This window comes from Pleurodeles waltl, chromosome 12, assembly GCF_031143425.1.
Source record: "Pleurodeles waltl isolate 20211129_DDA chromosome 12, aPleWal1.hap1.20221129, whole genome shotgun sequence".
Classification (NCBI taxonomy): Eukaryota; Metazoa; Chordata; class Amphibia; order Caudata; family Salamandridae; genus Pleurodeles; species Pleurodeles waltl.
The window spans coordinates 226316342-226330074 of record NC_090451.1 but is presented as its reverse complement, the minus strand read 5'-3'; positions in this window follow the sequence as shown (position 1 = coordinate 226330074).

Below are 13733 nucleotides of genomic sequence, written 5' to 3'. Positions count from 1 at the left end.
TTAAATGGCTTTTGGAAAAGGTGATGGTGTGACCATGTATTATATGGAATAGAGTACTCCCTGGCCTACATAATAAGGATACTGGAAGTCAATATGGAGTTCCATAACCTTATAAAGAAACTCCTCAGTGACTTGTAATATTCTTATAATGTACAACAGGCTGTACTTTAACTCTGATCACTTCTCTAGGGTTCTATGCTTTATCTCCTAAGGACAAAAAGAGGAGGCTAAGACTGTCTGATGCTTCCCTTCTCTCTCACTCTAGTACCAAAAGTCAGCAAGAAAGGCACTGTGATTTACAGCTGGACATCATGGATGATGGCAGTGCTACAAAGCATGACTCTATAGTACCTGGCATTACTAAACAATCATTTTCTAGTAAAACCACTATAAGCTCTACCGACCTTTCCTCCAAAATTCCAAAGAAAGACCCCCCTCTCCTATTAATCTTTCTATGGATCTACTACTGCAATAAAGCAGAGACTTAAGACCAAGTATAGAGCAAACCATTAAAAGGCTACAGATCATTGACAATAAATGGTCTCATATGTATTAAAAAATCTAAAGTCGAGCAACGAGTAAGTGATATCCAGCATTCTGTGCAGAGGATTGATTCTGAACAACAGAAAATAGGCCTTTTCAAAATGCAGAAAGAGGATTTAGAAAACGAAACAGAAAGAACAATCTTTGAATTTATGGACTTCTGAATGATACTGAAGGAAACAATCATATTGCCTTTTTTGGTCCTTGGTTCCAAACAATCTAGCTAACCCTTAGTCATTTGCTCTAAATATTAATACAGCACACAGGCTGGGGTCACAACCCTAATCCCCTACCTTGCCTGCAAAGTCTAGAGGAAATATTCGTCTTTTTCGTAGAGTATTCAGACCTCCTTAAAGTTATTTTTTCAGCCAATTCAAAAATAATATTACGTGGTCTGGTAATACTCTACTTTTCCTAATGTGTTACTAAGAGCACTACTGATCTATTCAATCTATGTTTAATCAAAGCGTTCTATAACATAAAAACTATTACTTATGAGGACTCTCTGAAATTAAAGTATGATCTGGATAAATGTAGAGGTAATGTGATGGAGATATCAGAATCAATATGTTCTCAAACTTGTGCTCCCTCTTTTATGCTCTAACCATTTATGATTGCATTTTTCCTAGGACTGACGTTACAATGACTAATTCCTTCTCTAATCAGTTCCTACTGCAGTTTTTCTCTTGCAGGTATCCTTGTCATTGTCTCCTATATGTCTGTAATCTTCGGTATAAGTGTGTCACCCCTAACCAGACATCTCACCGTGAAGATTTTCCAAGTCCAGTTTGTGGTTCCTCCATTCTGACTGTTTGAGTGCCCCGTAAGCATGTTATTTGATTTATATCACCTGCTTTTACTTTTGTCTCTGTTTTCAACACTTCCCCATCACACTTTTGCTCCTATTTTCCATCTGCTGACCTCATGTTACCTTTCTACCTATCTTATTATCTCTTGATTTCGCTTCTCTTATATTCTTCCTCATTTTCTTGATGTAATGTCTCAAAATATTTCGCAATACGTCATGTATGCAATACTTAATGTCTTGATATCCTATTTATGTGATATGTAGGATAATCTCTTGGACTCTCAAAAGTCTTGGTTTACCTATAAAGAGACAAAGAGTTATGAATTATTTGTATACACTTAAAGATGATGGTGCTCTCTTACAAGAAACGCATTTAAATGAAAATTAGTCTAACAAGCTTAAACACATTTGGGTGGGTAATGTTTTCTTTTCACCTGTTAACAAGGAGAAAAGTGCTGTTATGAATCTCTGTCCTAAGAAACTGAATGCCATTATTTTATCTCAAGAATTATGGGAAATTAAAATTGCTAGGATTCCAGTTACATTAGTCAATATTTTATTTTATGATCCAACTCAGGCCCACAATACTTTATGGCACTCCATTCCTTTCAGATTAATGGAATGTGCATATAATCTTTGGAAGGTGGTTGTAACCAAATACTTGACCCATTTGTGCATAAGACCTAAGGTTAAATATATATCCCCAACTCTATGCAAAAGCAGTTTTTTAAAGCTGGTATTCTACGTTCCCCTACTGATGCTTAGAGAATTGTTAGTCCAGACAAAAGAGAATACAGTCCCATTTTAATTTCAGACAATGCTCCAGTTATAGTTGAGTTGGATTTTGCCATACACTCTTGAGCAACTCTGCGATGAAGATTTAATAATACACTCATACTTTCTTAATTTTTTGTGCAGTCCTTCCAGTGCTTTGCTAAAGATTCTTTTCTTTTCTACACCTGGGAAGCTAGAGATGTTATTATATTTGTTTCAAGCAAAAGGAAATCCTTACAATGCTTAGATGATTTAATTAAAGACAAATTCCAATTTAATAAATGTTCTACTGAAAGGTCATCCAACTTTCTTTTCAAATCTAGTGCTAGATACTATGAAGACCAAATTAAAAAAATAGGGAAATCATTAATTAGCATTTTAAAAAATTAAAATGTGCGTAGGAAAACTGATAGTATTTAATAAGCCAATAAAATATTAACCCATCACTGTAAAATACATGTAATCAAATCAGGTAGAGCCCTTGTCCTGAATGGTTTAGCTAGAACTTTACATCAAATTCTCATGCTTTATGACTCAGATTTCTTGACTTTTTCACTTTTTTTTTCAAACCCTGCATCCACACAATATATCGTTCAAGATGCTCTAATTTGTTTATTTTCAAAGGTGGAACATGGTCATAAATTATGTAAAAATTATAGGCCTTCGTGAATACGAACAATAACATTTTTGCTAAAATTAAAATCACCTCCCTCCATTTAAAAAACTTACCTCCCTAAATTAATTAGGTGACAGCAGTCAGACTTTCTCAAGGGTCGCTTATTCTCCCGATTATTCTAAATTGTTCTTCAATGTATTGAGTATGTTTTCTTCTAATAAACATCCTTTGGCAGTCATCATTCTCATGCTGAAAAAGCTTTTGAAGAATGTGCAGAGATTTTATGTTTTGCCCCCTTGAATAGTTTGATTTCAGTCCCAAGATTATGCACCCAAGGCAGCTCTTTTTATTGAAGGGATATCCTCCACATATTTTCAATTACAGCAAAGTATGAGAAAAGCTGACCATTGCCTCCATTCCTGGTTATCTTATCACTGTAACCATTTTAACAAAGATACACTAAAATAAATATATACAAAGATAACCAATGAAAGCTATCAGTGTACAGAGATTATGTACTTTAAATTGTAATAAATTCCATATTTTCACTCACTCCTTTTTAAAAGAAGTTGAATACCTAGCTGCTGTCTCTATCTACGAACTAAACTTTACAAAGTCTGATGTATTGACCCTAAATAAATATTTTGTTTTAAACGGTGTAATAACTATGTTTTTTCTTGGACTTCTCAAAAATGAAATATTTAGGTTTGTGGTTCATCAAATCCACAAAGAGATTCTTATACTTAATTTTGAAGCTACACACAAAAAAGGGATAATTCCTAAGCAGAATCCCCTTTTCATATATTGGTTGGTGGCAGAGTTGCCTCAACTCCATATGATGATGTTGGTCCCAATCATTTTGTATAGTGTTTCTATGATCCATCTCCATTTTCCAGTTTCTTTTATTAGGAATTTGAAAATTATGAGGATGAAGTCAATTTCCCAGATGTCATTATGTATCATAACACTTTCCTACACAAATGCTCATCACTATGGCTTTCCATATCTAATAATCCATTTTCACCACTATGGCTGAACTCAGAAAAAGCCTTCATGAATCTGTTTTTCCTTTAAAGAATTTTAACAATTCACCCAAAAAAACTCCTTATTTATCTATTCCCATATGTAAACAAAGGTCTAATTTACTCCAACCCCTTCTCTTATAATATCAGAATGAGAAACCCAACTTTCTTAATCCCCCCTTATGGTATAATTAACTAATTAGAATAAATCAAAAAACTATACACTGGATTAACTGGAAACGCAAAGGTTTTACATGGGTTCCTCAACTCATCTCAGATAAAGCAGTAAATTCTTTCACAAAAGCTAAAAAATTATTTCATTTATCGAGATCATATAGGAATAAACACACTCTATTACTAAGTGTTACCAACTGCCCTTGAGAATTTTATTGTTCCTACAATTTTCACAAGATAATCATATTTTTTTAATTCTCTCCATCTTCCCAATGGCCTCTCTTATCTATAAAACAATAAAAATGTCCACTAATGGAGACAGGTCAAAGTCTAAAATGCAATAAGTCTGGGAACAAGGTTTAAATGTTTCATATCCTCTTCTTTATGGCTTAAGATTTGGAGAACACTGCATAAATCGTCTCATCATGCTACTGCTACATAGACCTTCATGTCTACAATAGACTGTTATTTACACTGAATGAATGAATGAGAATTTATAAAGCACTATGAATCACAGGTGCTGAGGGAACTCACCGCTGGGTGGTGAATTGCTCAGTCGAACAGCCATATCTTGAGTCCTTACCTGAACTTCTCAAGAGATAAGGGGGTCCTGAGGTGCAGGGGCAGGTGGTTCCAGGCTTTGGCTGCCAGGTGTGAGAAGGAGCATCCTTTGCTGCTGCTTCAGTGAATCTGGGGTGTGTGTGCAAAGGAAAGTGTGGCAGATCGCCGGTGTCTGGTCAGTTGGTGGAAGGTTAGCCATTAGTTGATGTATGCCAGTCCTTCGTTGTGCAGGGCTTTGTATGTGTGGGTCAGCATCTTGAACTGACATCTCTTCTGGATAAGGAGCCAGTGTAGCTTCTTGAGGTGGTGGTGATGTGGATCCATCTAGGGAGGTCAAAGATGAGACTAGCTACAGCATTTTGTATGGTTTGTAGTGTGTGGCAATCCCTAAGTAGAGCATTCCTGTAGTCTAGCCTGTTGGTTATGAGGGCCTGCGTGACAGTCCTTCTGTTGCTGACTGCGAGGGACCTGAAGATCTTGCGGAGCTTGCGTAGGGTGTGGAAGCAGGCGAATGAGACAGCATTGATTTGTTTCTGCATGGAGAATATGCTGTCCAGGATGATGTCGAGGGTGCAGGAGTGGTCAGTCGGTGCAGGGTTAGGCCAAGTTGTTATAGCTACCATGTGTCGTTCCAAGGCAAGGTGTTATTCCCGGAGTTGAGAACTTCTGTCTTGTCCACATTTAACTTGGGACAGTTGTTCTTCATACAAGTTAGCTCTGGCGTTGGAAGGATTTTCAAAGAGTGAGACGATCAGTGTGGTGTCATCTGTGTAGGAGATGATGTCGAGTCCATGTGATCTAAAGATGCTGCCCAGGACGGTCATTTATGTGTTGAAGAGGGTGGGTCTTAGAGAAGATCCTTGGGAGACCCTGCAGATAATAATCTTAGGTTTTGAGGTGAATAGTGGGAGGCTGATTCTCTATGCTTTCCTGGTGAGGTAAGAGATGATCCATTTGATGGTGTCTTCCTGGATTCCTATGGGATGCAGTCTGTTGATAAGGATGTGGTGGGAAATGGTATTGAAGGCAGCTGATAGGTCCAGGAGCTGCTGTTTCGCCGTGGTTCAGTAGGGCTCTGGTGTCGTCGGTGGCTTCAATCAGGGCTGTCCCAGTGCTGTGGTTGGCTCGGAATCCAGATTGGGAGGGTCCAGGTAGTTGCTGTGCTCCAGGCTTTCGGTGAGTTGTTGGTTGATAGTCTTTTCTCGAACCTTCGCTGGGAAGGGGAGTAGGGAAATGGCTGGTTGTTTTTCGGTTCAGCTGGGTCAGTTGAAGGTTTCTTCAGGAGGGGCCTTACTTCAGTGCGTTTCCAGTCCACAAGGAAAGAGGCTGAGGTGATGGAGGGATTCAGGACTTTCTTGAGCTCGTCAATAGTCTTGTTCCCGAGTTTGCAAATGTGGTGCAGACAGCAGTTTGTGGGTGTGCCAGAGTGCACGCAGTTCACAATGTTGACTTGAGTTGTGAGCGAGTACCAGCTGGTGAGTAGCTGTTCTGGGTTAGTGTACGTGGGTATGAGCAGGATGATGCTGTCGGCAGCAGGAGGTTGGGGTTCGAAGGTTTTGTAGATGGTTGCGATCTTGTCATGGAAGAAGTCGGCCAGGGTGTCGCACAGTTCTTGGGTGGGGGTGATGTGGTTCAAGGCTGTGGTTGGGTTGGAGAACTCCTTCACAATGGCGAAGAGCTCCTTGCTGCAGTTTGTGCTGGCTTCTATGCAGTCTGTGAGGCCGTTCTTCTTGGTTTCCTTCAGGAGGCAGTGGTATTGGGTGAGAGCTGTTGTGAAGGAGACATGATCTCCTGCCTCTTTACTGATGTGCCACTTCCTTTCCAGTTGCCGGCACTTGCTTTTGGTGGATTTCAGCTCTACGATGAACCAGCTGGCTCTTCTGGTAGGTCCTTTGGATGTGGCTGACTTGGTGGTAGTGATGGTACCTGCGCATTCTGTGATCCAGTGGGAGATGTTCTTCGCAGCCTGTTCTGGGTTGGATGTTGGGCTTGGGAGGTGGGATTTCAAGATGTTGTTCCACACTGGTCTTCTGATATGTTTTTCCAGTTTCCGCATGTCAAGCTGGGGGGTATGGTTGGCTGTGTTAGTAGTTCCTGGGATTACAGGTTCCATCGGATTACCTACATAAAATCATTCCCACCTTGTAATCTAATTGCTGGACATGTAATGAATCCATTGCAGATTTAAAATATATGCTCTTCTACTGTAAAAACATTTTGCACTTTTGCCCCAAAGTTTGGCATCAAATTAATTGCACTTGCAATTCCAATATACCAGTGAACCTTACAAATTTATTTCTGGGTAGGTTAATAGAAAAATTGATTATTTGTTCACTTAATGTTTGCATACCTTACACTGCAAAGATAATTCAAACTATACCTTTGTAGTTTGTTGGGGCGGACTATGTTATAATCATAGATTGGACAAGGGTTATTAACATCTCTGACTCCATCCACCAAGAGAAAATCCTTATGTTGTCCTCTAACCTCCTTTTTATTCAATAATTCAGCTGACTCAAAACTGCATTCCTTATACATTGAAGCACCCAAACCACTGTGTTATACACCAAATGTATTATTTTCAACATTATTTCATAATTATCCTTTCTCGTTTGTTATAACAGAGTACGTAGATTTTGATGAACATAATATGTAAAACTGTTATTTAATGAATACTGGAGACATAACATTTAAACATCTGTTTTCTTCCCTCCTCCCTCTTTTTGTGCTGTTGACTTTTATTAATCTGCCATATCTAATATATGAATGATGAATTTGTCATTTAAAAATTTTCTATATTCATAATTATTTTTTTGAAACTTTATTTTCATTTTGCTTAACAACCAGGCATTTTAAAATGACATGTTCAGAACAGGCGAGTACAGAAGAACCTACAAGCAATCATTACAGATCTTTAGCTAGCATAACAATAATATAGGTGTGATATACAGTGTAGTGGAATGCACTGAGAGACAGGAGGGTGTTTTACCATTGCAAATACTGTAGGATGTGGTAGCCCAGGCGGTCAGCCTTACCGCAACACATGGCCATGCCTCACACAACTTAGGCACATCATCACCGGCCCAGCTAACTGTAAAGCAAGGGCAACTCCTAGTATCTAAGACACTACATAGCGCCATATCATCCTCATCTTTCTCACTCCTCATACATGTGAACTATGCCTGATACTGATCCCATATATCTTTCGGTCGATTGCAAGGTGGCATAAGATCATGATAAGCATCTGATTGGATATTGCAATATATCATGTTAACGAGCCGCTCCTGCAGTGTGGGAATGGGACCCTTCATTGAGCGCATCGCTAGTCTCTGCTGCACTAGCAGAAGACCCAGAGCAACAAGTCGCCAGCAAGCCTTCAGGACGTCCTTGTCATTATCCAAGAGGGCTACTGGAGGAGTAGAGGACCCACGCTCCCATGTGATCTTGTGCCGCTCTCATAATATTGCAAGCTGGAAGCACTGCACATCAGGACAGTACTACGCCACGTGATCGAAACCAGCGTCCTCAACACTGCAGCACAGGCAGTGGGAGTCACTGTGCAGGCCATACTGACGTAGGCGAATCGGGATACAATAAACCCGGCTAAGGTACTTGAAGTGCAGAAGTCTATGGTGACCACTCAACGACACGATGCAGACAACAAAGCAGCAGTAGGTCCACTGGTGGTCGATAATAGTTAAATCTAAGACCTCCTACCATTCGCCTCAAGCCCTGAGAGATGCCAGGCCTCTTGTGAAAGGGCATACAGTGTAGTGACACCCTCTGATGCCGTTTGCAGTAAGTACATTAGGGCTGTCATCTCTAATGGTTCCTCATCGTGTGAAATGCCTGGTAATAATGGAACTGCACAAATACATTCAGTTCTGCACATTACGTGCTGACCTGAACCCAGGTGCAGTGAACCCCATTTTCAAAGAAGTCACCCATATAACTGTATTCTGCGACTCTGAAGTGCTATTACAGCCGCCATGTCCTGCCCTAACGGGAACAACACACACCGCCCCAGCAGGAGCCTTGAGGAGTAGAGCAAGGACCCAGCCTGCAAACTCAGCAATCTCTTCCAAAGATTTAGGCCCTCATTACAACCCTGGTGGACGGAGGTATTTTGGAGAAAGGTACTGCCAACAGGCTGGCGGTACCTTTCACCAAAATATGACATTGGTGGTTTGGCTCAAGCCAAATCGCCAATGTACCACTCTGTCCGTCAAGGCGGTAACAACCGCCGGGCTGGAGACTTCAGTCTCCAGCCAGGCGGCCGTCACTGTCCCACCCGCGGGATTATGACCCCGCCTACTGCCATGGCTTTGTGGCAATCTTACCGCTATAAAAACCGTGGCAATAGGCACTATCAGTGCCAGGGAATTCCTTCCCTGGCTCTGATAGGGGTCTCCCCCGCCCACCTACCCAGAGTCCTCCCCTACCCTACCCTCCCCCTCCCAACCCCCCACGACATACACGCACCAACATACACACCCATACACACACTCAGACCCACATTCACCCACGCATGCATACATCCATTAACACACACATGCACACACACTGACATACATACAAGCACACACACATTCACACAACACAACATACACGCACACTCACACCCATTCATGCACACACAGATTCCACACGGCACACACCCGCATGCACGCACACACAAACATACACCCACACCCCCACACACACACATCACCCCCACCCCACTGCCCTGTTGGACCACCCACACTTACCTGCTAGCACAGGGTCCTCCGGCAGGAGACAGGACATGGCGCTGCTGCAGCAGCAGCGTCCGCCAGCAGAACACCGCCAGGCCGTATCATGGATCATGATACGGTCTGTGGCGGTCTACTGCCAGCAGCAGCGCCACCTTACCGCCGTCCGCCGCCATGACAGCAGCCGGAATTCCACCAACCTTCTGGCGGAATTCCGTCTATGGTCATAATATGGCGGAAGGTAGGTAGCCACGGCGACGGTGTTTTGGCAGCCGTCGCCGCAGCGGTAGGCGGTAGGCGGTCATTACCGCCAATGTCATAATGAGGGCCTTAGTGTGCTGCCTATGAGGTCTACTGTCTGGAAGCGCCTCACAGGCTTGCTGAATAAAAACTGGGGGAGCAACATGGGCAACGCAGCATCCTGTTCCAAACCAAAGTATGGCAAGTCCATTGAACCGTAGAGACTAATGTGGGTAAACATGCACTGCGCAGCTCTGTAGTAAGTATCCCGATCCAGGGGATTTAGTTCCCCCAACTCGTACGGAAGTGTGAGCATATCCCATTTAACACTCAGCTGCCTACTGGCTCATGCCAGGCATACTAGGAGTGCGCAGAGAGTCCAAAAAACCGCACTAGGTAGCAGCATTGGAATGTTTGCAAATAGGAGCAAAAACCGAACTAATACCACCATCTTCATGAGGGCTTTGCGGCCACTGAGGGACAGAGGAAGGCGTATCCAGAGGTCTGTAGCTTCCATCAGGCGGTGCATCGACTTGCCGTAATTCTTACCCATCACCACCTCCGGGTGCCTCCGAATGCCCAGCCAGCGCACCGGTTACATCGTCCACTTCAGTGGGTACTCCAGATACAACTAGGTCATGGCAGTAGTGAGGGGAAATATGAGTGACTAATCCCAGTTGATACGTAATCTGGAATGTCCCCCAAAGAGGATGAGCACTCCAAGGACTGGTGACAGGTTATGCTCAGGGTTTTGGACGTACAAGGGTATATTGTCTGCATAAACGGACACTATCAGATTATAATTCCGGAAGCGAATGCCTCAGTGTGCATGATACTCTTGCAGTGCACAAGCCAAGGGCTCAATGACAAGCTGGTACAGCAGCAGGGGCAAGGGCATCTTTCACGCGTGCCTCTTGTGATGAGTATTGGGTCCAATACATGACCATTAACACTGATAGTCGCCTTGGACTCCGTGTAGTGAATCTGGATTAACTTCACAAAAACATCACCCACTACCACACGGCAGAGAGCAGAGAGCATAACCCCCCACACCACAGATTCAAAGGCTTTCTCTGCGTCTAAAAAAAAATCATCACAGTATGAAGATTGTACATGAGAGAGAGGCTGGGAATAAAGCCAGATTGTTCAGGCTTTACAATACCTGGGAATAAGGGTCCAAGTTGGTTAGCCAAAAGTTTTTCAAAGATTTTTGTGTCAGTATTCAAAAGACACAGAGGTCGGTAGCATGAACAGTGGTCAGCCGGTTTCCCAGCCTTGACTAAGGTAACTATGAGAGCCTCTTACATAGCTGGGACCATATGATCAACCTGCACCATTTCCTCAAACAAGCGAACCAAGTGAGGCTATGAGTTTGTCTTCAGTTAACCAGACATGAAGTTTGTACCTATGTCTGACATCACCTCCTTTGGAATGCCCACTCTGGTAAAGTTACCAATGAGGGCCCTAGCTGCTGCAGGAGCACTAGTAGTCCTCAGGGGAACTGCTTAGGGGTACCTGATTTCATGATCCACTACTACCAGTATAAATCTGTTTCCTAATGCAGTTGGAGGGTCAAGGGGACCGACAATGTCGATTCCTACCCTCTCCAAGGGAACCCCAACCACCGAGAGTTGAATTAAGGGGGCCTTTGGCTGGCCACCTGTCTTGCCAATGGCTTGACAGGTGGCACAGGCGTTACAAGACTCCTTCACCTTCTGGGACATACGTGGCCAATAGAAGGGGTACACCAACCTACTCCATGTTTTAGCCTGGCCAAGATGCCCAGTTAGGGGGATGTCATGGGCCAAAGTGAGGAGAAATTCACTATACTGTTGAGGCATTCCCACCCTCCTAGTGGCACCAGGTTTGGGGTCTCTGGCCTCAGTGTAAAGGAGACCCTCCTCTCAATAGGTCCTGTGGAAGCCACTGCAATCTCCCTTTTCCGGATCAGCGGCGTGCTGTCTCAGGCCTTAAAGAGTAGGACAGGTCATCTGCTCCTCGCACAGATCTTCCCTAGAGGGTCCCACAGGCCTAGGAGCTCTGCCTGGTAAGGGCCGAGCTCTTGGGGCTCAGTTTCCTCTGGGCCTGACAGGTCTTCTCCAAAAGGAGAGGGGTCCTGATCTGATATCTGTTTAGAAGCTGGTACCCCAGTCTTCTTGCCCTTACTTGCCCAGTCTTGGGCCATTATCTCAGGCTCCAAATCTACTTTTTCACCCTGGGATCTGCACTGTGCTCTGGTTTTAACACACACCCATTCAGGTATACCCAGTATAGCTGCATGAGTCTTTCTTTCAACCTCAGCCTATGTTGAGGACTCCAGATCATTGCCTAGCAGACATTGTACAAGAATTGCAAGTGATAGCACCATGTTCTTTTGGCCTGTAAACCCTCTGCAGTCTAAGGATACCATCGCCATGGGATGTACCTTACCCTGATTATCAGCGCTGAGGACTGAATATATCTCACCAGTCAAGTATTGTTCTGAGGACACCTGTTTTTAAATCACCATGGTGACAATGGCACCAGTGTCTCTCAGAGCTTCAACTCTAACCCCACTGACGTGGCTGTTTTCTGTATCTCTACAGATTACTGAGACAGTCAACCAAGGCAGGTACATCCACCTCATCCTCTGAAACTAGAGTTTGCTTAGTGGGCTCACTGACATGGTCATGACCCATCTGAAATCCCATTTGGAGACTTACCACTGCATTTACAGCAGGTGCACTAGATGAATTCTATTTGTGGGGACAGTTAGGGTCTCTAGTTTGGTGTCCCAGAGCTTTTCAGTCATGACACCAAGCCTTTTTGGGATCCCAGTTATTTCCTTTACACCCACCCTTGGATTGGGAAGACTCTCAGGCCCACCCTCCTGGGCAGGTTTTTGAGGGCATTTACAAGAATCTTTGTACCATCTTTCCCTTGGGGTGGGGGAGAGCTTTTTGGCCTCCTTTTTGTGGTCTCCTCCACCAGTGGCAGTTTTGGTCACCCTGGTCTTGAACCACTGGTCTGCCTTCTTCCCCAACTCTCGAGAAGAAAGTTGACCTAGGTCTACCAGGTACTGATGTAACTTCCCTTGAACACAATTACTTAACAGATGCTCTTTCATAATTAAATTATAAAGCCCATCATATAAATGCACATTGTTACCTTTCATCCAGCCATCTAGAGTCTTTACCGAAAAGTTGACGAAATCTACCCCGGACTGACTCTGGGTTTTTCGAGTCTACCTGAACCTGATCTGATCTGTGCTCTTCAGGTGTGAGCCCAAATCCCTCAATCAGGGTGCTCTTCATGAGTTCATAGCACCTATCACCTGCCTCATTCAGTGTCAGGGGCCTATCCCTACACTTTCCTGAGAACAGTTCCCAAAGAAGACAGCCTCAATACTTCTTGTTATGTTCTCTCAGGGTACAGGCCCTCCCGAAGGCTGTAAACCATTTGGTGATATCATCACCCTCCTAATATTTGGGGACAATCCCTTTGGGGATTTTAGGGTCAGAAGTTCCTACTCTGTCCCTAGGTATTATGTTGCTGCCATCATTCATGGATGCTAAACCCATCTCTGCCCTTTCCCTTTTTATGGCCAGTATCCTGTCCTCCAGGGCTATTCTGTGGGACAATCTTTCAAGATGAGCCTCTTCTTCCTCAGAGACTTCATCACTGTACCTTGAGCGACCTGAGCCATCCTCCCTAGAGGTAGGTGCCCTGGGCATCTTCGGTTGGCTGATGGGTGCAGGTACCACAACCTCTTCTTTGAGTGAGGGGATATCTGGATCATGCTCCCCAATTCAGGGTCGGTGGGCTCATCCGCAGGATGGGCCAACTCATAATCTGCCAACAGCTTCTGAAGCGTTGCAGTGGAAGGGTGAGAGACAGTTTTTATCTTGTACCCTTTACAGAGGGTCCTTAACTGCTTGTAAATAAGCTGCAGATAAGGGGTATGGTTGAGCTCCATAACTACATCCTCTGAGGTACTCATTATCACACTGAAGTAAGGACATTTTAGAGCTAGGATAAAAAATCCTAACACAGGTTTTTCAGTTCTAACTACAGTAAGTTTTAAATTATAAACACTTCAGGGACTTAACCAAGGTCCTAAGTTAATTTTAAGGATTTAAAAAAAATGACCAACTGACAAAAAATCTAAAGACAATTTTTGGATTTATTTGTGTAGTCACTTATTGACCAAGTGGTATCAGCAAATGCAAAGTCGCAGACCCCACCGCTAATCCACCCATGTAGGTAGCTGGCTCTTGATAAGGCGA